We start from the raw sequence: 23,705 nt of genomic DNA on the forward strand, positions 1-23,705 counted from the left end.
ACGAGAATTGCCATACGAATCATCTAGAATTAGCAATCAGTATTTTAAAATCTCGTAGCATGTCTACGCCAATAGTTATATGTGTACATATAACGTCTATATCCTAGACTTATATACTGCGAATGTGAAGTTTCTGAAAAACACCCTAAACTGCGAACTAGTTCTCGAAATTTTGAAAAATGCTGATGAAGCAGCAAAAAAAATAAAAATAAATAAAAACTGTAAATGACCTTAACAGTAAAAAGTTTGATGATAAAGAATAATGTGCTGGCAAAGCTCAGAAAAAGAGGAGGTTTGGAACTGGAAAACGGATTGAGCAAAGTATGAAGGAGGCTGTGGATAAATCACAAAGACTAAACCTGCCTTCAAAGAATCCAAATGATTCAGTATCTGTTGAAGTCATTAATGAATACCTTGCTCCTGACTCTAAACCCCTGCGGATAATATTCTTCATCATCCTCCGATATTAGAAATTCTAACATATCATCGTATCTTTCATTATAAATATCCTCCATATTTCTGAAGATATTTCCATAATTATTCTTATTTGAAATCATTTACCTCTTCACACTATCTGTATTGCATCATAAAAGAAACTATTTTTGTTTCTAAATTCTGAAACATTCGAGTTTAAAATAGGAATACTTTTGAAGTAGTGTTGGGAGCTGAAGCATGAATTAGTATAATATAATGACACTTGATCAATGTGATTATATTACAGTAATTCATGCTGAGTTTCTAAAATGGAACGTGATGATTCACAGATCATAACGTCATCACGTGCTATGTCACATGACTCTTGTATTCTATTTAACCTCTAAAATATCAAGAAAATATTTTCTTGATGATTCGGTTTTTTCCAGGGTATTCTGGTAATTTAACAAATCAAAATCGCACCATTATGATTTCCTTCTTAGAACATTAACAATGTTCATTTTGAAATTTATATCTGCGAATTCTGAACCATTACAAGCGATGCTTAATCGCAAGAAGCAGAAACGAAAGGACAAAGCTCCGAAATAGAAATTGGGTTATAAAGCGCAGCAAATAAAAGAGAGCATTAACTGGGGATGACAATGATTATAGAAGACAGAAGCAGGGACTTCAGAATATAAGAGAAGATATAAAACCCAACAACAACCCAGAAAAACTATAAACCGTAGATATCGATGCATATATCAATATAAAGACACGGGAGAACTAAAAACACTATAAAACCAAGAGTATAGTAAAAGTAAATAGATTCTTCTGGAGCCAGATGAAAAAGAAGAACGACAGATATGAAAGTGAGGAGTATATCAAGAATCAGCACTGGATGAAGCATATTGACGAACACTTTAAAATATGAGTTGAGGGAGAAAGAATAAAAGGTGTGAGTTGTAAGGAAACGGAAGAGGTGGATTTATAATGAAATATCCGACAGAGAAATCAAGATGGATTATCTCATTAATTCGAAGAAGATCATAATTTCCTTAATTGTCGAAGAATCAAATCTTATATAGGTTATAAAGATTTTCTTTAAATTCGGAGATCAATCGTGATGACGTCAAAAGATATGACGAATCACTATTATCTTATTTCACTCTTTTACGATAGCTTCACTCATACGCTTTGAGTAATCGAATTATTTTATCCATACTTCTAAAAAACTCTATAATCGTCATAATAATATTCTAATTGTTAGCCATGACGACCTCTATCAAATTTTGGGGACGAAATTTCTTTAACGGGTAGGTACTGTGACGACTCGGAAATTTTCAACCAAATTTAAACTTTTATCCTTTTATGATTCCGACACGATAAGCAAAGTTTGTTAAGTTGAATCTCAAGAATCTTAAACTGTGTTCATACATTCATTTAACCTCGACCAAACTTCGACGATTCACGAACCATTAGATAAACGGATATGACTATATATGTATATGTGTATATATTATAGCTTGAAGACATTAACAAAGTATTAGACATATAATACTTTACATAAACATATTTGTTTCAAAATATATTCAATATGTTTATCAATGAAATTAGAAGATAATATCAAATGATTGAATTATCAGATACATTGAATTATGATTTCGAGTCTCTATTGAGAGGTCCACTTTGATTTAGAAAACCTTTTCTTTTTAACGATATTCGAAATAAATGGTAAAGTGATCTTCGAGTAAGGATAAAGTGTCAAGTAGCGAGAGCAAGTCAGATTGGTGGAAATTTCTATTAAATTCCAATACATGCCTTACAATAATTGCCTCGTGACTGTTGATAAGATAAATTAATTAACCTTCATATTAGGTATTGTGAAAGTGAAATTAGGGAATATAGGTAAATTAGAAAATAGATATTGACAAGTTAAATAGATCGACATTTTACATTAAGATGATTCCTCACGTTTGATTTTTCCTTTAGACTTAATCCTACTAGTCATGATTAAAATGGAAATTAAAACCTTGAAACCTGATATGATTCATATATGATTTTACTTTCTTAAACGGAAACATCTTTTCGATATAATAGACTTTTATTATTAAAAACTTCTTATGACATAACAACTTCTACTATTATAACCTTTGTAATAAAATGATTTTTGAATATAAAATAATTTGGTTATTAAAATATTTTATGAACGATTGTATATAAATGAACTATATCAATTTTAAACTTTAAAATACAAATATTACGAAATAGTAATTCTTAATATTTAAACGAATTCTAAATATATAAGTTTTGAATGACATTAGTTTTGAAAAACTATATTAAGTAAATAGTTCAAATTTATATTTCGAAATGAAAATATAAATATATATAACTTAGTCATAAAACGTCCTGATTTAAAATAATATATTTTGATAAACAACGAGTCACTGATTTATAGAAGCAAATGACCACAACGCTCAATTTTATAAGTTACATTTTTTATAAGGTAATTTATTGATGAGTAAGTCAAATTATTAATAAGGGTACACGTCGCGTAACTTAAAAGGCTAGTTTTCTAAACGTACGAAAGTGCGTTCGAAAAACCGAAAGTGATACATGAGTCGAGTGACAACGTACGAGTCATTTGAACAAAAATTACATTTTTACTACGCACGTAAATATAATATAATATTTAATTAATTCTAAAGATTAAATATATTATATATTAAATAATATATAAATATATGTATCCTATGTAACAATTGGAGTGTCGGCAGTTTTTAGTGGTCGAACATGTGCTAACATATGAGCCCATGCGATCTCATGGCTCTAGCACTTGAACCCCATGCGATCGCATGGGGGGTTGGTGGGCAAAACATGCTTTAAAGCTCGGACATTTTCTCATTCTGATTCATTTTCCATTTTCACTCGATCTCTCTAGATTTATATTTATAATTATTAATATTAATATTATTATTATTATTATTATTATTAATATTAAGAATATGAATATTAATCTTATTATTATTTGTATTAGTATTATTAGGAGCGATATTATTAGTATTTATACATAAAATACTACGACGGAGTCATGAGCGGGTTATGTCAAAAATGGATTTTATGAGTAGGATAGGGCTAAAAAAATTATGGGTTATAGCTATGGAGGTGATGGGTATGGTTCATGGGTATGCTCGTGAGGTTAATCTAGTGTTTATCATCTCCGTTGCGTTTACGTACCTTTCCTGCAATATTGAATCTCAATATTGATACGTGAGTACTCATAATTTAATTTTAACATACTAATAGTGTATCCCTGACTAGTGCTCGAGTATATAGGATTGTGCATGCTTGTACTTTTGATATTGCCATTAGATAGGTTATGCTGAATCCTGAATTAGTTACATATGCGGCTGAGATAAGGTATAAGATATGCATGTCGTTGGAAAGCTAGCGAAAAATTAAGAACTTTTCATTTAGATATCGAATGATTTCGATGAACGGATTAGAAGTTATAGTCAATTGAATTTTTGTATTATTATTAAAAATGATTATTATTATCGTCGTTATAGTTTTTATCTAATTATTATTATTATTATTATTATTATTATTATTATTATTATTATTATTATTATTATTATTATTATTATATTTATTAATAAAAAAGTATTATCATTAAAAATTGTTATTATTACTATCGTTATTATCGTTAAAGTTATAATTAGTATTATCATTAATATTATCATAATATTTATTATCATTAGTATTATTATAATTAAAAAAATTAATATTAGTAACACCTGATTATTATGATTACTATTATTATCATTAACACGAACGCGATATAAAAGATGATTAAAAGCTATTAAACAAATCGATTAGGAAATAATGAGTATGAGTATCATGATGAAATTTAAATTATTGTAAGATATTGATTTAGATAAAATTATCGTTTTTCATTATTTTTATCACTATTATTATTAAAAGTATTATTAATATTAAAACTATCATTTTTACAAAATTATTATTTTAATAGGCATATCATTGTTAATATAAAATTTCATTATTTTTATTAATAAGAATTACCATTTAATCATAATATCATTTTAGAAAATATAAATATTGTCATTATTATTAATAGAATAATAATAATTATTATTAAAAAATAATATAACTTTTACTTACTATTATTATTATCGATATTATTTTATCAAATGAATATGTAATACAAAGATGTTTTACTACGTGTAACATAATTACATTAATACTACCTATCATATTATTTTATTGATGTTAAATAAACTTTATAAATTTTATTACTGAAGAGATATAAAAGTATATTTTATATAAAATTTTATTTATTAATAAATGAATTATATTATTTACCGTAATAGATCTTTTAAAAATATTTAAAAATATAAAACGATGATATTTAAACTATATAATAATCATGTATAAATTTTGAAAATCATTTTGAGTCAAATTGACTTTTGTTGACTTTTGCATATTAGTCTCGAGCATTAGGATTGTGGTACACTATGACTTGACCTATTTTGTTAAGACAAATATTGACCAACATATAAATATATATACTTAATTTAGGTTCGTGAATCCTAGGCCAACCTTGCACTTGTTCAATGACGTTATATATATTTTTACTACGAAATACAGTATGGTGAGTTTCATTTGCTCCCTTTTTAAATGCTTTTGCAATATATATTTTTGGGACTGAGAATACATGCGCTGATTTTATAAATGTTTGACGAAATACACACAAGTACTCAAAAATTACATTCTATGGTTGGATTATCGAAATCGAATATCACCTTTTTAGCTTGGTAACCTAAGAATTAGGGAACAGTACCCCTAATTGACGTGAATTCTAAAGATAGATCTATGGGCCTAACAAACCCCATCCGAGGTACGGATGCTTTAGTACTTCGATTTTTATACAGACGAGAGGATTCTGTTTTGGGAATATTCTATATGCATCTTGTTAATGTCGGTTACCAGGTGTTCACCATATGAATGATTTTACCTTAATGCAGACGAGATGATTCTGCTTGAGGATTATGTTTATGAAAAATGAAAATCTTGTGGTCTATTATATTATTGGAAATGATTTTACCTTTATGCAGACGAGAGGATTCTGCTATTGAAATTATGTTTAATAAAAATCTTGTGGTTTATTAAAATAATGGAAATGAATGATTATGATAAACTAATGAACTCACCAGCCTTTTGGTTGACACTTGAAAGCATGTTTATTCTCAGGTTTGAAAGAAATCTTCCGCTATGCATTTGCTCATTTTAAAGATATTACTTGGAGTCATTCATGGCATATTTCAAAAGACGTTGCATTCAAGTCGTTGAGTTCAATAAAGATTATTATTAAGTAAATGACAGATTAGATCATTTATAGTTGGATACTATGAAATGGTATGCATGCGTGTCAACTTTCGATGTAATGAAAATTTGTCTTTTAAAAACGAATGCAATGTTTGTAAAATGTATCATATAGAGGTCAAATACCTCGCAATGTAACCATATGTTATTGTATTCATCCTAATGGATTAGGACGGGTCATTTCACTTGCGTGCTTGCGTTTGGACGCAAGGTGGCCTTTGCGTGCTTGCGTCTCGTTTATATTTATTAATATATTCATCTTCACTTCAGGATGATTGTCCCAAGAAAAAGAGACCTTTTCGTTCACTGCAGCCTTCTGAGATTGAGAGAGCTTGTCAGTGGTGGATTTAGAGTTCCTCTTACTTTCAAGGAGAGGTTGTTGAAGAGGAGGAAAATAGTGAAGATGATAATCAATTTGAGGAGCAGGTGGGTGGCAATTTGAAGGAATTATTGCATGAGGAGTCAGAACAGACCTCAGACACTCCTCATCCAACACCGAATCCCAATTTTCAGGAATTACTGCGTTTGGTACATTTGTTGACTAAGCGGGTGGATGATCAAGAAAAGGAGTTGAGTGAGTGTAAAAAGAAGATTGATGATCCCGAAAAACGTTTAATGGAACAAGAACACCATCAGGTAAATTAGGCGCAAGATTATTTTGCGACCTTACGTCTGGGTTAAAATGTAGGCGCAAGGCCTTCCTTGCGTCCTTGCGCCTGTTACCAGGAATGTTACCAAGACGCAAGACATTGACGCAAGGATCTTTTTTGCGTTTTCATTACTAACTTATTTTTTACGTCTTTGGTTAATTATAGTATGTCAATGAAGATGCATGTGTGGATCCTCGATCTTTCTCTAACAATGATACATCTCCGAGGGTTGTTAGACGTGGGAAAAGAGAAAGAAGGCCCACTCGTGTTTTAAACTCCCCTTTCACAACACCAGGGTATAGAAAACCATTGGAGAAGGTATGTCTTGCGTCTTTGCGTGTGGTCTTTAAAATTGCTTGCTTGTTTACCTCCACCAGGCGCAATGTGTTATTTGCGTCTTTGCGTGTACTCTTTAAAATTGCTTGCGTGTTTCTTTTTGGCTGACGCAAGCTATGTCTTGTGTCCTTGCGTGTTTTTTCCACCGGGCGTAAGGTTTTACTTGCGTCTTTGCGTGTGGTCATTATAATTGTTTGCGTGTTGCGTCTTGTCTGACGCAAGCTATATCTTGCGTCCTTACGTATGTTTGCTAACTTATGACATTATGCAGTTGTCAGACGAAGTAGCCTCGAGAGTAAAAAAGGCTAAAGGTTTCTCATCAAGAGAATAAAGAGGCTGAGAAAGTGGTGCCATTGGATACTGAAAAAGAGGCTGAGAAGGTGGCTGTGGAGTCCGAGGAAAAAGAGCCTGAGAATGTGGCTGTGGAGTCTGTGGAAAAAGAGGCTGAGAAGGCTATGCAACCTGTTGATTTGCCATTTGTTAATATACCAGACCTGATTGAGGTTAGTATATGACGCAATACCCTCCTTGCGTCTTGCTTCTTCATTGACGCAAGACCCACTTGCGTGTTTGCATCTGCATTAGATAGACGCAAGAAAATTCTTGCGTGTTTGTGCCTGCATTATACAGACGCAAGACAGTTCTTGCGTGTTTGCGTCTGCATTAGACAGACGCAAGACATTTCTTGCATCTTTATGGTTTATATATATATATTTTTTTTTTTTTTGTAGAAAAAGGAAAAGAAGAGAAAAAGGAAGGAGAAGGATTGGGTTAGTGAGGAAGAAATTTGGTCCATGGTTGATAAATTTATAAACAATCAAGGAACTTTGCAACCACCACTACCTAATGCATGGAGAGATCAAAGGAAGCATGCTGGGCCAGCAAAAGATTTGAAATCACTGATCTCCAATAAACAAGATACGCGTTGCATGTTCATTTTCTAGAATGAAACTTTCCTCTACCTTGATGCTGAGTTTTGGAGACGATTATTGGGAATGGCATTCTCTGGTTATTTAGAAAACATAGTAAGTTTGTTTATTAAACCAACCTGTTTTTGTGTTATTAATTTTTTTTGCTTTTAACATCATGATCAACTTGCTCTGATTATAGCATATTGATGGATGGGCTACCTTCCTGTTGAGATTTCGACAGAGGTTTCTCCCCCGAGCTAGCCAGATGTCCTCAAGTCCTCAGTTTCCGATTGTAGGTTATACACCTAGTTCTCGATGGACGATTATGCCATTGGGTTTCCTCGATCAACTAGAGAGATTCAAGTCTTTTTATGATGATGACACTCAAAAGGGGGAGGAGAGTGGGGGTACAACCAATCCTGGCTCAGAGGGGATCATTAAATCCAGTCCCCCAGATTATATGTATTTGATTGGTCTTGGGGATGGCAGTGATGACCTTTATCCATCCTGGGCTGAACGTGATAAGGTTAGTGCTAAAATACATCAATTATCCATTGTGAGTAAACTGATATAGGCGCAAGGGTCATCTTTCTTCCTTGCGTTCACGCAAGATAAACCTTGCGTCTTTACGCTACACGCGTGTGCATTCTGACGACGCAAGATCAACCTTGCATCCTTGCTCCACTCGCAAGATAGACCTTGCGTGTTTGCATGTGCATTACTGACGACGCAAGATCAACCTTGCGTCACTCGCAAGATTAACCTTGCGTCCTTGCGTCGCTCGCAAGATTAACCTTGCGTCCTTGCGTATTTATTTTTTTGCTAATTTTATGTTTCTTTGCTTGCAGATTTTAATACCAGTACATTTTTTAGATCCTGAACATTTTATACTAATATCTTTGAACTTAGATGAACAGAAAGTACTGGTGTATGATAGTTTAAAGGGATATTTGGAGAAATGTCAACTCGATGCTGTCTTCAAAAGCTTGTCAGACAACTTGCCGATCTATTTGAAGGCTATAGATTACTTTAACAAGAAGCAGGATAGTGAAATTGTTGACTATTATGAGGACAAAGAAGATATAGAGTTGATGATTGAGGATGCACCGTATGTGCCGATGCAGAGTGGTGGCCATGGTGATTGTGGTGTTTGGGTCTGCATACATATGGAGAGGATAGTATTTGGTTGGGATCAGATTGACAACATTGGAGACCTTAAAAAGGCTACTATGGAGTATAGAATTCGAATGGCAAGAACATTCTTCCGTGCACGCTTTGACACACAGGAACCACCACAAAAAAAGGACGAGCCAAAGGTTGTTAAGTAGTTAATAATCTGGGACAGTTTTTATTTTAGGTAGAATGTGTAATTTTGAATGTAAATAATCTGGGACAGAAACAAGGCTGTTTTTGCATCCTTGCATCTATTAAAATGTCAGACGCAAGGTTCTGTTTGCATCCATGCGTCTAATTAAAGTACAGACGCAAGCTTTTTTTTCGTCTTTGCATCTGGTTTTGCGTCTTTGCGTCTGGTTACATGTCTATCTTTGCTTCTTGCGTTTGATTAAGTTGCAGACGCAAACTTTTGTCATGACCCGGGAATTTCCGACCAAATTTAAACTTAATCTTTATATGGTTTCAACATGATAAGCAAAGTCTGTAATATTGAGTCTCAAAAATTTTGAACTGTTTACATGACTTCATTTAACCTTTGACTATTCCCGAAGACTCACGATACGATTGCTTGTAAATGGATACGCATATATTTAATATATATATATATATATATATATATATATATATATATATATATATATATATATATATATATATATATATATATATATATATATATATATATATATATATATATATATATATATATATATATATAATGATATGAAATAGTATATATAGTAATTGTTATGATTAATTTTGTAAAAATAATAATAATATATAAAAAGTATCTATATATAAATAAAATATATATATAATATATATATTTTGTAATTTCAAAGTTATTTAGTAAGCAAAGGTAACGCTCAATTTTCATTCAATTGATAGTAAGCGAGTTAAAAAGGAACTTATGTGATTTTAAAATAAACGGTGATACAAAAATGAGTTTTATAAATTATGAGTTTATTAATAATACATTTAGAAGTTATTTGATAAATTTTAAAATTTTTATTTTTACTTGAGATTGGGAGCTAATAATTAATTTAATTTTTATATAATAATTTTTAAATAGTTAATGACCGATTTATTTTACCATAATGACTAAAATAATTAAAGAATATTAATGTAAAAATTTGGTATTTTTCCGAGTACTTTTAGCTGTCACTGATTAACAACGGACCACAATTTAATACTCCGTGTAAAATCGTCGATAGAAAACACCAATCATGTTGGCTGCTAAACTGTTTCTAACTCCATGATTATAATTATAGGTTATTATATTATATTATTATTATATTACTCCGTATTATTATTATTAATATTAAAATTAATAGTATATTATTATCAATAATTGAACTATAATTAAAATGGCTGTATTGTTTATATATATAGTTATATATGGTAAACATACAGATTACACCCGTGAACACCACAACCACTTGCATTCTCAACCACCACTTTTCTGTTGCACCTGCACATGTCTGTTTCTATTCTATCTCCATGTCGAGATTAACCAAAACAACCTACTTCTATATGATATTGTTTCTGTTTCAATTATAAGCTCAAATCAACCACACACCCACTTGATCGGGACCCACAACCCGCCATCGAACCCACCCATGATCACCTTCTTAAAACTACCACCCTACAACACAACCATCCTCCACCACCTTAACCCGCTATAACCAAACCTCAACACCATCATGATCCACCACCTTACGATAACCATGTACAACCAACGACACTATAACCACCATGAACTTCCTCTACCACAGCTCAACCGCACCCATCACCCACCTCCTTCTTCTCTCTCTATATTTTCTTTCTTTCTTTCTTAATTATGCTGCGAGATATTTCTATTACAGCTGTTAATGTTGCTGTTTATAAACGACCTGCAGCTATACCATTAAAGCATTAAACGCTGTTTCTGTTTCTCTGTTTGAAAATACACGAACCCACGATGAGTTGATGGTGAACCACACTCACATCATAAACTTATTTTTACTACTACTATTCCGGTTAGATTCCTGTTTCTAGTACGAAGAAGATGATGGTGTAACGAGGAGATAACGATGGTGATTTGAATGATGATAATCGACCGCTGCTGTTACCTCCTTTTTCTGCTGCAATAACGATGAATACGAAGTGATGGTAGTGATCTTATGATGATAATGATGAGTTCCTGATGATGATAATGATGAGTTCCTGATGATTTGATGACGAGATGTTATGATATTGTGATAAATGATATCGATGATATAGATGATGGTTAAGATGATGCTAGATGATGATGATTATGTGATGGTGAAAGATATGATGATAAAGATACTGATTAATTGATGTTGATGATTAATATCGAATGAGGGTGATAACGATCGATGAGATGATGAGGGTAAGATGATGAAGAAGAAGACTTTAGACATATTTGGGTTAAAAGCTTTTATGGTAATAGTTTGATCAGAAAATAACTATCGGCTCAATGGTTAGGAGTGTTGTGGTGTAAGCTAGAGGTCGCGGGTTCGAAGCTTGGCGACTACATTTTTTTTTATTATTATTAACAGTAGAAGACTGTGTTAAAGACTTGGGCCTATTGGGCTTATCAATGTATACGGGCTAGGATATTAATTCCTAAAATGAGCTAGAAGATGAAACAGATAAATATGGGTTATAACCTGTTAATTCGTTAAATATATCAGAAAAGTTACCGACGGATCCAGGGTTCATGGTGTTGTGTGTAACCGAGAGGTCTCGAGTTCAAGTCTGGTTTGTGTCATTCTTTTTGGGGTAGCTTTTATTATTACCCTTATTATTATTATTATTATTATTATTATTATTATTATTATTATTATTATTATTATTATTATTATTATTATTATTATTATTACTACTAGAATTATCATTATTATTACGAATACCATTATTAGTAGTATTATTATCATTATAGTTATTAATAAAATATTAGTACTATTATTACTAGTAAAATCATTATTTTATAGTTATTATTAGTAGTATTCATTATCATTAAAAGTATCATTTTTATAAAAATTATCATTATAACTATTATTATTATTATTATTATTATTATTATTATTATTATTATTATTATTATTATTATTATAGGAAGAAACAACTTTTTATTTATTATTATCAACATTATTTTGTCAAATAACTATTAGTTATATAAAACTATATTTACTACATATAACATAACTATATTAATATTTTAATAATAAATATTAATAAATGTAACTTATTAGGTTTTTAATGAAACACATAATTAAGATAACAATTATATCACTATTAATATGTAAATTTGTTCGATTACAATTATATATGTTAATATATATAAATGATATAGGTTCGTGAATCCGAGGCCAACCCTGCATTTTTTCAATGCCGTCATATGTATATTTACTACAAAATACAGTATAGTGAGTTTCATTTGCTCCTTTTTTAATTGCTTTTGCAATATATATTTTTGAGCTGAGAATACATGCGCTACTTTTATAAATGCTTTACGAAATAGAGACAAGTGATTAAAAATGATATTCTGCGGATTGATGTGCTTGGTAATTTAGTTACATGTTATAAGAGCATGTAAGCGCGAATCCTTAAGATAGATCTATCGGGCTTAACACCCCCATCCTGTAGGCTGCACTAGACATAAAAGCTAGTGGGCGGATGTTTAGTACTTTGAGGATTATTTATACACTTGCGAGTGTACATATCCATCTTTGCGAAGATGACTTATTATATTATTGTTAAGGTTGGTTACTGAGGCCTTAACATAAGCAGAACGGTTTTGTACACTTGCGAGTGTACATATATTTATAAACGGAAATCTTGTGGTCTATTAACATATTGAAATGATTGTTATGATAAACTGATGTTGTGCGAGGTGTATACAAAATAGTAGTATTTTTACTAGGAAATACTATTAAATACGATACAATTTTACACAAGTTATTTATTTTTATTTATAGAGTGGATATACATAAACCTTGCTACAACACTTATAGGCAGTGTACCTAATCGTACAGTAGTGTAGTTTTTAGTAAGTCCGGTTCGTTCCACAGGGATCTTAGCCAAGTTTAACGCTATATTTTTAAAAACTATATTTGTAAAAATATAAATATATATATATATATATAAGTAGTATTATTATTATAAAAAGGGGGTTTTTACCGTTTAATGACCGGTTTGTCAATTTTAAAACTTAAGTTGCAGTTAAAACCTAATGTAAAATATTAAAAATAAATATAACTTAATTTTAAGCGTAAAGTAAATAACGATAATGAAATTGCGATAAATAAAAGTGCGATAAATAAAATGACAATAAATAAAATTGCGATAATTAAAAAGTACGATAATTAAAATGACAATAAATTAAAGTGCGATAATTAAAAGTGCAATTAAATATGAAATAAAGGAATTATGCTTATTTAAACTTCCGTAATCATGATGTTTGATGTGTTGATTTTAGTTTATTCCCATGGGGTAATTGTCTTTTGTCCTGGATTATTCAATATGTCCGTCTGGTTTTTGTCCATAACAGTCCATCAGTTATAAATATAAAGTGCGAGTGTCCTCGTCAAATTATCCTTATATCCGAAGTCAAATATTCCAACTAATTGGGGACTTAAACTATAATTACACCAAGTATCCTTGTATATAATTCACTCATGTTTTAATAAGTCCATTGACTATTAATCCATTCCCGTGTCCGGTTAAATGAACGATTATTAGTACTTATAAATATCCCGCACATCGTGTCCGATCGAGTGTATGTGGTTATTTATAGGTACATCCAATTGTAAATCTGTATATTAAATTAACAAACTATCATTTAATTAAACAAATATAAAGCCCATTAATAGCCCATAGTCTAATTTCCACAAGTGTCGTTCTTTTGTCCAAACCCCAATTATGGTACAAAGCCCAATTACCCCGTCTTAATATTTTAGCCCAACATCACGATTACTTCGGCTTAAATAAACATAATAATAACTTAGCTACGAGACATTAATTTAAAAAGGTTGAACATAACTTACAATGATTAATAATAGCGTAGCGTTACACGGACAGAATTTCGACTTACACCCTTACAACATTCGCTAACATACCCTTATTATTAAAATTAAAATTAAAATTAAAATTAAAATTATAATATATATATATATATATATATATATATATATATATATATATATATATATATATATATATATATATATATATATATATATATACGTTTGAGAGAGAGATAGATAAAGATGTGTAAATAAATGGCCAGAACACACGAAATTTATAGGATGTCTGCTGCTATAGGACACCATGCGATCACATGGTTTTTGGCCTTCCTGGCCATGCGATCGCATGGCCTACTTTTTCAGCTCACACGTCTTTGTTTTCTTCTTTGCCGACGATTTATATATATATATATATATATATATATATATATATATATATATATATATATATATATATATATATATATATATATATATATATATATATATATATATATATAATTTTAAGAATTATTTATATATTACATTATATTTATGTGCATAGTTGAATTGTAATTTTTAGTCTGTTGCGTCGAGCGTTGAGAGTTGACTTTGGTCCCGGTTTCGGATTTTTGAACGTCCTTGCGTACAATTTAATATCTTGTATTTTGCATTTTGCGGCTTGTACTCTTGTAATTTTGAGACGTTTCTCACCAATAATTTGAACCACTTTGATTGTACTTTGTACTTTTGAGCTTTTTGGTCGTTTGCGTCTTCAATTCGTCAAATCTGTCTTTTGTCTTCACCTTTTATTATTTAAACGGATATCACTTGTAAATAGAACAATTGCAACTAAAAGCTTGTCTTTCTTGAGGGATAATGCTATGAAATATATGTTCGTTTTAGCATTATCAAATATTCCCACACTTGAGCATTGCTTATCCTCAAGCAATATAGTCTTGAAAAATTACTAGAATCACTTCTTTATTCTTCACACTTTATACATCAGTGATTTCTATACGGCGGTATAAACAATGATAGTAACGTTGTGATTTACAGTCCCACATGACTATGAAAATTTAGATCCTTAAGGAAATTGGATCTTTATGAAAACATTTGATCTTTTGAAAATACAATCTAGCTTTTACCCTAGATAAGTTTTCCAGAATAACCCTTCACCGGTGTTTTCAAAATCTTTTTGTGGGTTTTGTGGGTTTTAGATTTGAAAATTTTAGCTCAAAACTTATGGTTTTGTGTCATCCACTTGCTAACCTTGTATTAGGAAAGCAACACGTCCAGTATACTTGCTCCGTATATTACCTTTCGGTAAACTACCGTCCGGTTGTAAAGGAAAGCGTTGAACAAGCAACTGTTAAGGCAATGTCCCGTAACATGCTTTTGATTATGGTCTATAACGTGTCAGATGCAATTACTATCCTTGGTAGGAGCAATAGTAAAGATCACCCTATAGTTTTTCGGTCTGGCATAAGGTCCTGTCTTTGACCATGCTATGCAACCACCGTTCTTACGGTTGACACCCGATTTGATTCAGGTGACCTAATGAATTTCAGGTGAATTCCTAGGATTTTACGTTCAATGGTAATGAACGTATTGAAAATGGTTTTTCAGAAAACAAATCGGTTTTAATTTGATCAAAATATTTTCTCGTTCAAGCTCGAGTTTAGATATCATCGAATTCCATGAGTTTGTAATTCTCAATCTTTAAAGTCAATCTCAAGGATTGAGTAATATCAGTCTTAAAAGCTGATTTTTAATCTTTAAGGAGATTATCCTTTCTGGGGGTCTGATTCATTAGTCTTATCAAGCTAATTTGTACGGCACCCTCCCCATTTTATGAGACAGATCCTCTCATGGTTAGGATAAGTCTGACCACTTGGCGACCATGTTTGATACTGAGGTCCGTGGATTTCCTGCTGATTTTAGAGATGACTTTTCTAGATTTTTCGTCAACCTACAGCTGGTCTGGACGACAACTTCATGACCTAAATCAAGAAGTGCGTGTCTTTTTCGAAAGACTTTACTTCCTTTTAATGATGGAATTGATTCATCGTGTAGATCCATCTTTCTTTCAAATATATTATAAGAAATTGGGTAAAACTGATAAAATTGTCCAAAACAAAAGTATCTTCAATTATTTGTACAAAAATATGTGACATATGTTTTAAATAACTTGATAAATTTTTCCCACACTTGGCTTTTATTTTCCTTTCTTTGCCTTTTTATTGTCCTCTATTCTATTTTTAAATGAATTCTAACATTTTGGATTGTTTCTCAATTTATGTCCTTTCCGAGGTAACAATAATTTCGGTATCAACACCTAGTTTTATCGTTCATAAATATGTATAAACATGATTTTGAGTTCATTTAATTGAAAATTTTGAAAAATTTTACTAGAATTGGGTAGTCAGTATATAAGACTAGGGATGTTCTTTATTATCAGAGAGCACTAGATTCTAATACAACTACTGCATTACTAGTATTTTTAATGGTAACCAAGTGTATAAGTTAAAATTTTTAAAAATCCGAAAGAATTTAACCCCTTCCCACACTTAAGATCTTGCAATGCCCTCATTTGCAAGAAATCAGTAACAATTTAAATTATTGAGGGTGATTAGCGTAGAAAAATGATTAAATTTTACCAAAGTTCCCAAACATATTGCCGTTTGTTTGCTGAATGATAAATGGTGCACATCATTTGTTCATTCCGTCTTGTTGTTACATCACATTTATTTTTCGTTTTGTCGTCAAAATTAGTAGCTTTTGCTGAACTTAATGCCAGTCTTTGAAAATGCGCTGTTTTACCCTGTTGTGTACAATTTACAATATACATACATACAAATAATAACATGCATAGTAATTTGAAATATTAGTACAACATAATAAAAATATTAAACTTACATAAAAGTATCAATATTTGTATGTTTAAACATAAATAAATAGAAATAATAAAAAGATAAAAATCATAGAAATCACCAACGGGAACTATATCAATCTGGATAGGGGTTCCAGTTCATGTCGTCGGTCGGGTTCCATGATTGGTGATAGGTGTACTGATAGGCCTGGTTAGGGTCGTAGAGAGTAAATGGTGGTCTCATCTCGGGTTGGTGTGGAGGATAGTAAGCGGGTCGGGTCAGTACGTAGTGATCCTGAGATGATAGCCGACTCATGATCTGACGCTGATGATAGTCCCATCTATTATGATGTCGTTGCCTAGAATGCTCGTACTCATTCCGGGCTTACCACTGCTCTAACCGACTAAATCTATCCTCGTTTGTCATTTCTACCTCATCTATACGCTGGTAGACGTCAGTCATAGCCACCCTAATGACATCCCTAATGTCATCCGCTTCCTCCATTTCCTCATCTGAACCTCTCTCTACCTGTGGATGATTACCATCATAGGGTACTGCCTGGTTGCGTCTGCTCTTTAATACCTTAGCACCCTGATAGACCCTCAATCCTAAAGGCTCAACCTGTTCCCTACATACCAAAAGTGGACCCCCTTGTTCCCTATCTACACCCAAATACTCTCCAATGAGAGTAACAAAAATACCTCCTCCTATTATTCCCCCTTTCTGTATTCCTTCCACTATCTTAGACAAATAAAAACCAACACAGTAGGGGATATTAACAAAGCCTCTTGGGTCTCGAATACACTTAAGGTAGAATAAATCATGTAAGGTCATTTTCTCCTTGTTGTGACCTTTTTGTGTAATCGAGTTAGCCAGAAATCTATGAATTATACGAAGTTCGGCTTTGTTAATATGTAAGTAGGTATGTGTTCCTGCCCGCCCAAAAACATTAAAATCTGACATACGCCTCCAGACGGCGTTTGCATCAAAATTCATATCTACCCTTTCACCATGATAAATCAAGTTCGTACAATCGGGTAATAGCAATTCAGCGGGCGTATATATCTGAAAAGCCCTGGCCATGTCCAGCATGGACATCCTTTACATCCTACGGCCAAGTATAAATCTAAGAAAACTTCTATCATCTAACCTAACTACATCCGCATTAAGTGAAATAGTACTCATAAGCTCAACGCACCATTCCTTATATACAGGCCTACGAATGGTGAATAAACGTTCCCAATCGGGAAAAGAAGAGCTGCCATACCTTTGGATCAGATGCTGTCTAACTGAGTTAGCAAGTTGGACCCTTTCCAAAGGCTCCCAATCGATTACCCTCGGCACTTCTACATTTTTCATTACCAGTATGAATTTGTTACTTTGATATGATGGGTAATCTCTCCAGCTTCAATCAAATCTCAGATTGGGATGTAACTGTTCTTCATGAATCGTTGGGTGTTGTACTATCGGATGCATCGGAAATACTACGTAGGCATAGTTGCGGATCATAATAAGGTACGTGTTGATCAGATTGTTGTTGTTGTTCCTGTTGTTGCTCCGATTCATATTGCATTTCTGGTTCAGGTTCTGGAGCAGGTTGTCTAGATGATGATGATGCACCATCAGTATTGGTAAATCTCTGCAAAACACATTAAACACAAAATTTGTGCATCAAATATGCATTAGTGTTAGCAAAATAACAACTTGAAACAATTATAATAACATGTTTGATCAAAATTAAACTTATACACATTTTCACAATTTTAACAATTCTACACTTTTTTAAATAAGCATATATGAAAATGTTTACAAAGTTCATAAGCATTTAACTCAAATAACATGTTAAAATAACCATTACTAGCAATTAAACAAGTTTCAAATGGCATTTACATCAATTTAATCAAGTTCATGAATTTTACACCTAAAAAGTCCACTTTAATTCTCAAAAATCATGTTTAGGATCAAAGTTTGGATCATTTAGCTACCTAAACATGTTACACTACTTAATTTAGCAATAATTCATGACAAAAATTGGCCATAACCTGTTTATATCAAAAAGCCCCAAATTGCTCAAGAACACAAACCCTAGATTCCTAAATTTTTTGAAGTTTTTGGCTTCAAATCATGTTAAATAGCATCAATCTAGGTTATACATGCATAATATACTAACAATTTAACTCTAATTACACTAGAAATTAACAAAATCAATTTAGGTAAAATATAGCTCAAGAACACTAAAAATCAAATTTAAAGAGGTTTAGGGGTGAAATTGTTACCCTTCTTGATAAACTTCTTATCAAATTCATGATTAGAGCGGATTATAGGATGAAATTTGGTTGAATTTGATTAAAAATGGCGAATTTAGGAGTGTATGTGTGTGTATGTTCGTGTATTGTGTGTGTTGGAGAAGTGAGACAGAAGCAGAACTCACTGAACTTGTAACCTGACCAGTTTTTTAACACCATGCGATCGCATGGTTTTACTGGCCAAACCCCATGCGATCGCATGGGGTTCTGGTATTTTTTTTTAATGTTTTTTGCATACTTTAATTCAATAAGATTAAAAATAATGATAATAAAAATTCTCGTCCCTCCCTTGGGTAGAGCAATTTCGGTTCAACGACCTAGTTTTCAACTCACGATGAATTTTAAATATCAAATTTTTAACTTAATGAAATAAAGTAAATTTTTGTTTTTAAATTCATACCAAACTTAAATTTAAAATGCATAAAATTAAAAATTCACATTATTAATATTTTAAAAATTCACACCAAATTTATATTATATTTTTGTTTTTATACATACAAACTTATATTAAAAATATTAATTTTTCAAATATGTACAAACTTAAATATATTGCTTTTAAAAAGTTTACAATATTAATTTAATATTTATATATTAATTTTAAAAATAAAGTAAAAATAAAATTAAAAATCTTTTTGGTCTTTTATCCCACTTTAATCGATCAAATATTATCAAAAATATACGCCCCTCTTTTCGGTAAAGTAATTTCGGTTCCATAACCTAGTTTTACTCCTGACGAATTTCTGAAATATTTTGGTTTGATTGATTAAAGATATTTATACCTTAAGAATAAACGGTAAATTTCGCAGTGATGTAATAAATTTTTTTATGATATCAATAATTTCGGTTACGCATACCTAATTTTATTGAATACCAATTTAATACTTTATAGCGAACGATTCAGCGTTTATTATCAAAAGGTTAAAAGCAATAAAAAAATAAAAACTGTACATACTTACCTGTGAGAAAGAATTCTTAGAGACCTGCTTTAGCCGACTCATAGGAGAGTCGTGTGATTTGGTTCTCCATAGCTACGTAAGCATAACCTCGAATCTTCAATATCTTTTCTTTTAAACATATGAATAGTCCTTCTCTGCGTAGACTAACAAATTCGGTATTTGAATATGTTTGATTATTTGAACATTTACCTTCGTGTGACCATTTTCCGCATTTATAACATCTTTCAAGGTGCCGTGCTCTTCTTTTTGTTGCGGATTTTGATTTTTCTTTACCAAAATGTATCTTATGATGATCTTTTCTGAGTTCTTTTCTTACTCCGTCCATTTTTTCTCTTATAAATGATACCAGTTCACTCGGAAGTGTGTCATTATTACGTTTAGTAATCATAGCGTGTAGCATTAGACCATGGTTCAGATCAAAGGAATTCTTCATCTCGTAAAACCTAAAAAAAATAAAAATTCAGAATGGGGGGAGAAGACTAGTTCTTTAGGGTCTGCTAGGGAAAGACCATTCGGATTCCATTCTCGGAAACTACACGAAAACAGAATATCTAACTCTAACAGAAATATATATTTCCCTAAAAAGACTTGATTCTCCCCACACTTAGTTAGCTGTGGTGTCGAAATTGTGATTAACTTCGTTGTCATCTTCCATCGGACTATCTATGTAATGTTTAACTCTGTGACCATTAACTTTAAATTCAATCCCATTTGAATTTATTAACTCTATTGTTCCATATGGGAAAACTCTTTTGACTATGAATGGTCCAGACCATCTTGATTTCAATTTTCCAGGAAATAGCTTGAATCGTGAATTGAAAAGAAGAACTTTGTCTCCTTCTTTAAATTCTTTTGAACTTTTGTGTAGAGACCCATCCTAATCCATCCGGACGAAGTCCATATCGATTATAAATGATTCACAACAATTGATTACATCGCGAGGTATTTGACCTCTATATGATACATTTTACAAACATTGCATTCAATTTTAAAAGACAATCTTTCTTTACAACGCAAATTGACAGCATGCATACCATTTCAGAATATATCCAACTACAATTGACTTAATAATAATCTTGATGAACTCGACGACTCGAATGCAACGTCTTTTGAAATATGCCATGAATGACTCCAAGTAATATTTCTAAAATGAGCAAATGCACAGTGGAAGATTTCTTTCGTACCTGAGAATAAACATGCTTTCAAGTGTCAACCAAAAGGTTGGTGAGTTCATTAGTTAAACATAAATAATCATTTCATAATTTTAATAAACCACAAGATTTCATATTTCCATTTCTCATAAACATACGTCCCATGCATAGAGACAAAAAATATCATTCATATGGATTGAACACCTGGTAACCAACATTCACAATATGCATATACGAATATCCCCATCATTCCGGGATCCTCCTTCGGACATGATATAAATTTCAAAGTACTAAAGCATCCGGTACTTTGGATGGGGCTTGTTGGGCCCGATAGATCTATCTTTAGGATTCGCATCAATTAGGGTGTCTGTTCCCTAATTCTTAGATTACCAAACTAAAAAGGGGCATATTCGGTTTAATAATCCAACCATAGAATGTAGTTTCAATTACTTGTGTCTATTTCGTAAAACATTTATAAAAACAGCGCATGTATTCTCAGTCCCAAAAATATATATTGCAAAAGCATTTAAAAAGGGATTAATGAAACTCACACTACTGTATTTTGTAGTAAAAATACATATGACGACATTGAACAATGCAGGGTTGGCCTCGGATTCACGAACCTATATCATTTGTATATATATATATATATTAAAACATATAATCGTAATCGAACAAATATATATATTATTATTAGTGATATAATTTTTATATCAATAACTTATATACTTCTTTATGTATATTTTAGATAAATAAAATATAAATTTTGTTGTGTTATCTGTATTAAATATATATATCGTTTTGTTTGTTAACAAACTAGTAATTGTAATAATACTAAAATGATATTTGAAAGGTAAAATGATAATATTGATAATAATTAATATTACTAATAAAAATAATAATGTCAATAATTCTGTTAGTGTTAAATATAATGGTATTATCAACAACAACAACTGTAACGATATTAATTTACTATTACTGATAGTTATAATAATGATTTTAGTAATTATATGATAATACTTATTAACAATACTACTTATAATGATATTAATAGAAGTGATAATATAATTGTAGTGATAATAATAATGTTAATAAAAGTAATAAATATGATATTAATAATGATAATAGCTATAATACTAACAATGTCAACAATAATAATAATCATAATATTAATAACGATACTTACAATGATAAGATTAATAATAATCATATAAATAACACTTTTACTAATACTAATGATAGTAATAATTATAATACTTATAAATATGGTAATAATACTAATAATTTTAAGTATGGTAACAACAATAATAATAACATCAATAATAATCATGATAATTTCTAATAATGATAATAATAATTAATGATAATAAAATAGTAATGAAAATAATAATAATAGTAATAATAATAAGATTACTACCTCACACTAATTGAGCTTCAAAAAAAATAGGATGCCATTGCCAAGGCTCGAACCCCCGACCCCTCGTTAACTTGACATAACCCCAACCATTCTTCTATTTCAGGTTATCTGTTTTATTATTCGCCCTAATTTATTTAAACTATCATCTGTTTCCATCTTCTCCTTAGTTTTCATTATCACCATCATCTTACATCATCCAATACGTTTATCATCATCATCTATTGACTTGCCAATCCATATTATCCTGGCTAAAACCCTCGACCCAACAGTATAATTAAACACAGCCCAACAGGTTTATTGTTAAAAGAAAAAAAAAAACATGCTCCCGCCTAGAATCGAACCCCCGACCTCCTGTTCCCCATCATCACCCCTAACCATTGAACCGTTCGTCTATTTTAGATTTTAACTCGATCGATTATCATTTTAATATGCGTGAAACTATATATATCATCATCATCGTAATCATAGTATCATCCTATCTTATCGTTACCCCAAATCATCATTAATTATCATTAATATCTCCTTAATCTTCCTGGTTCATCGTTATTATCACAGAATCAAAACAGAAACTGTTGGAATTCATCACCTATATCACAATTATCTTTTGCATCGTAACAGTGATCTTAAGGGGAAAAAAATGAACGTGCGGCTGCAGTAGCACATTAGAGTACTTAGCTTTGGTTATTTGCAGCAAAAAGGAGAACAGTGCACGATCAAAACATCACCAAATACGTCAGCCATGATGTTGTAGTGTGTCCCATTCTTAATTGTCGGCCAGAATAATGTAACTGCCCCACATGTATGCTTGTTGAAAAAAAAATGGGTAAAGCATTATATAATAATATCATGCATCACTATCATTATTCTGTAAAGTATAACCATCATTATCAGATTAATTAATCGCCATCCTCATCATCCATCATCTACCATCATAACCTTCATCATAATCACATCATAATGATCATCATCATCATCATCATCACTATTCTTCGTCATCTTCTTTCATCCTCATCATGTGTGGGTGTGTGATCTTACGTTTTAGGCCGTAGCAAGGAAGCAACCAGAATCATGTAGCTTGTTGATGGCCTGGTTCGTTTGAAAAG

This window comes from Rutidosis leptorrhynchoides, chromosome 4 (genome assembly GCF_046630445.1).
Source record: "Rutidosis leptorrhynchoides isolate AG116_Rl617_1_P2 chromosome 4, CSIRO_AGI_Rlap_v1, whole genome shotgun sequence".
NCBI classification, from domain to species: Eukaryota; Viridiplantae; Streptophyta; class Magnoliopsida; order Asterales; family Asteraceae; genus Rutidosis; species Rutidosis leptorrhynchoides.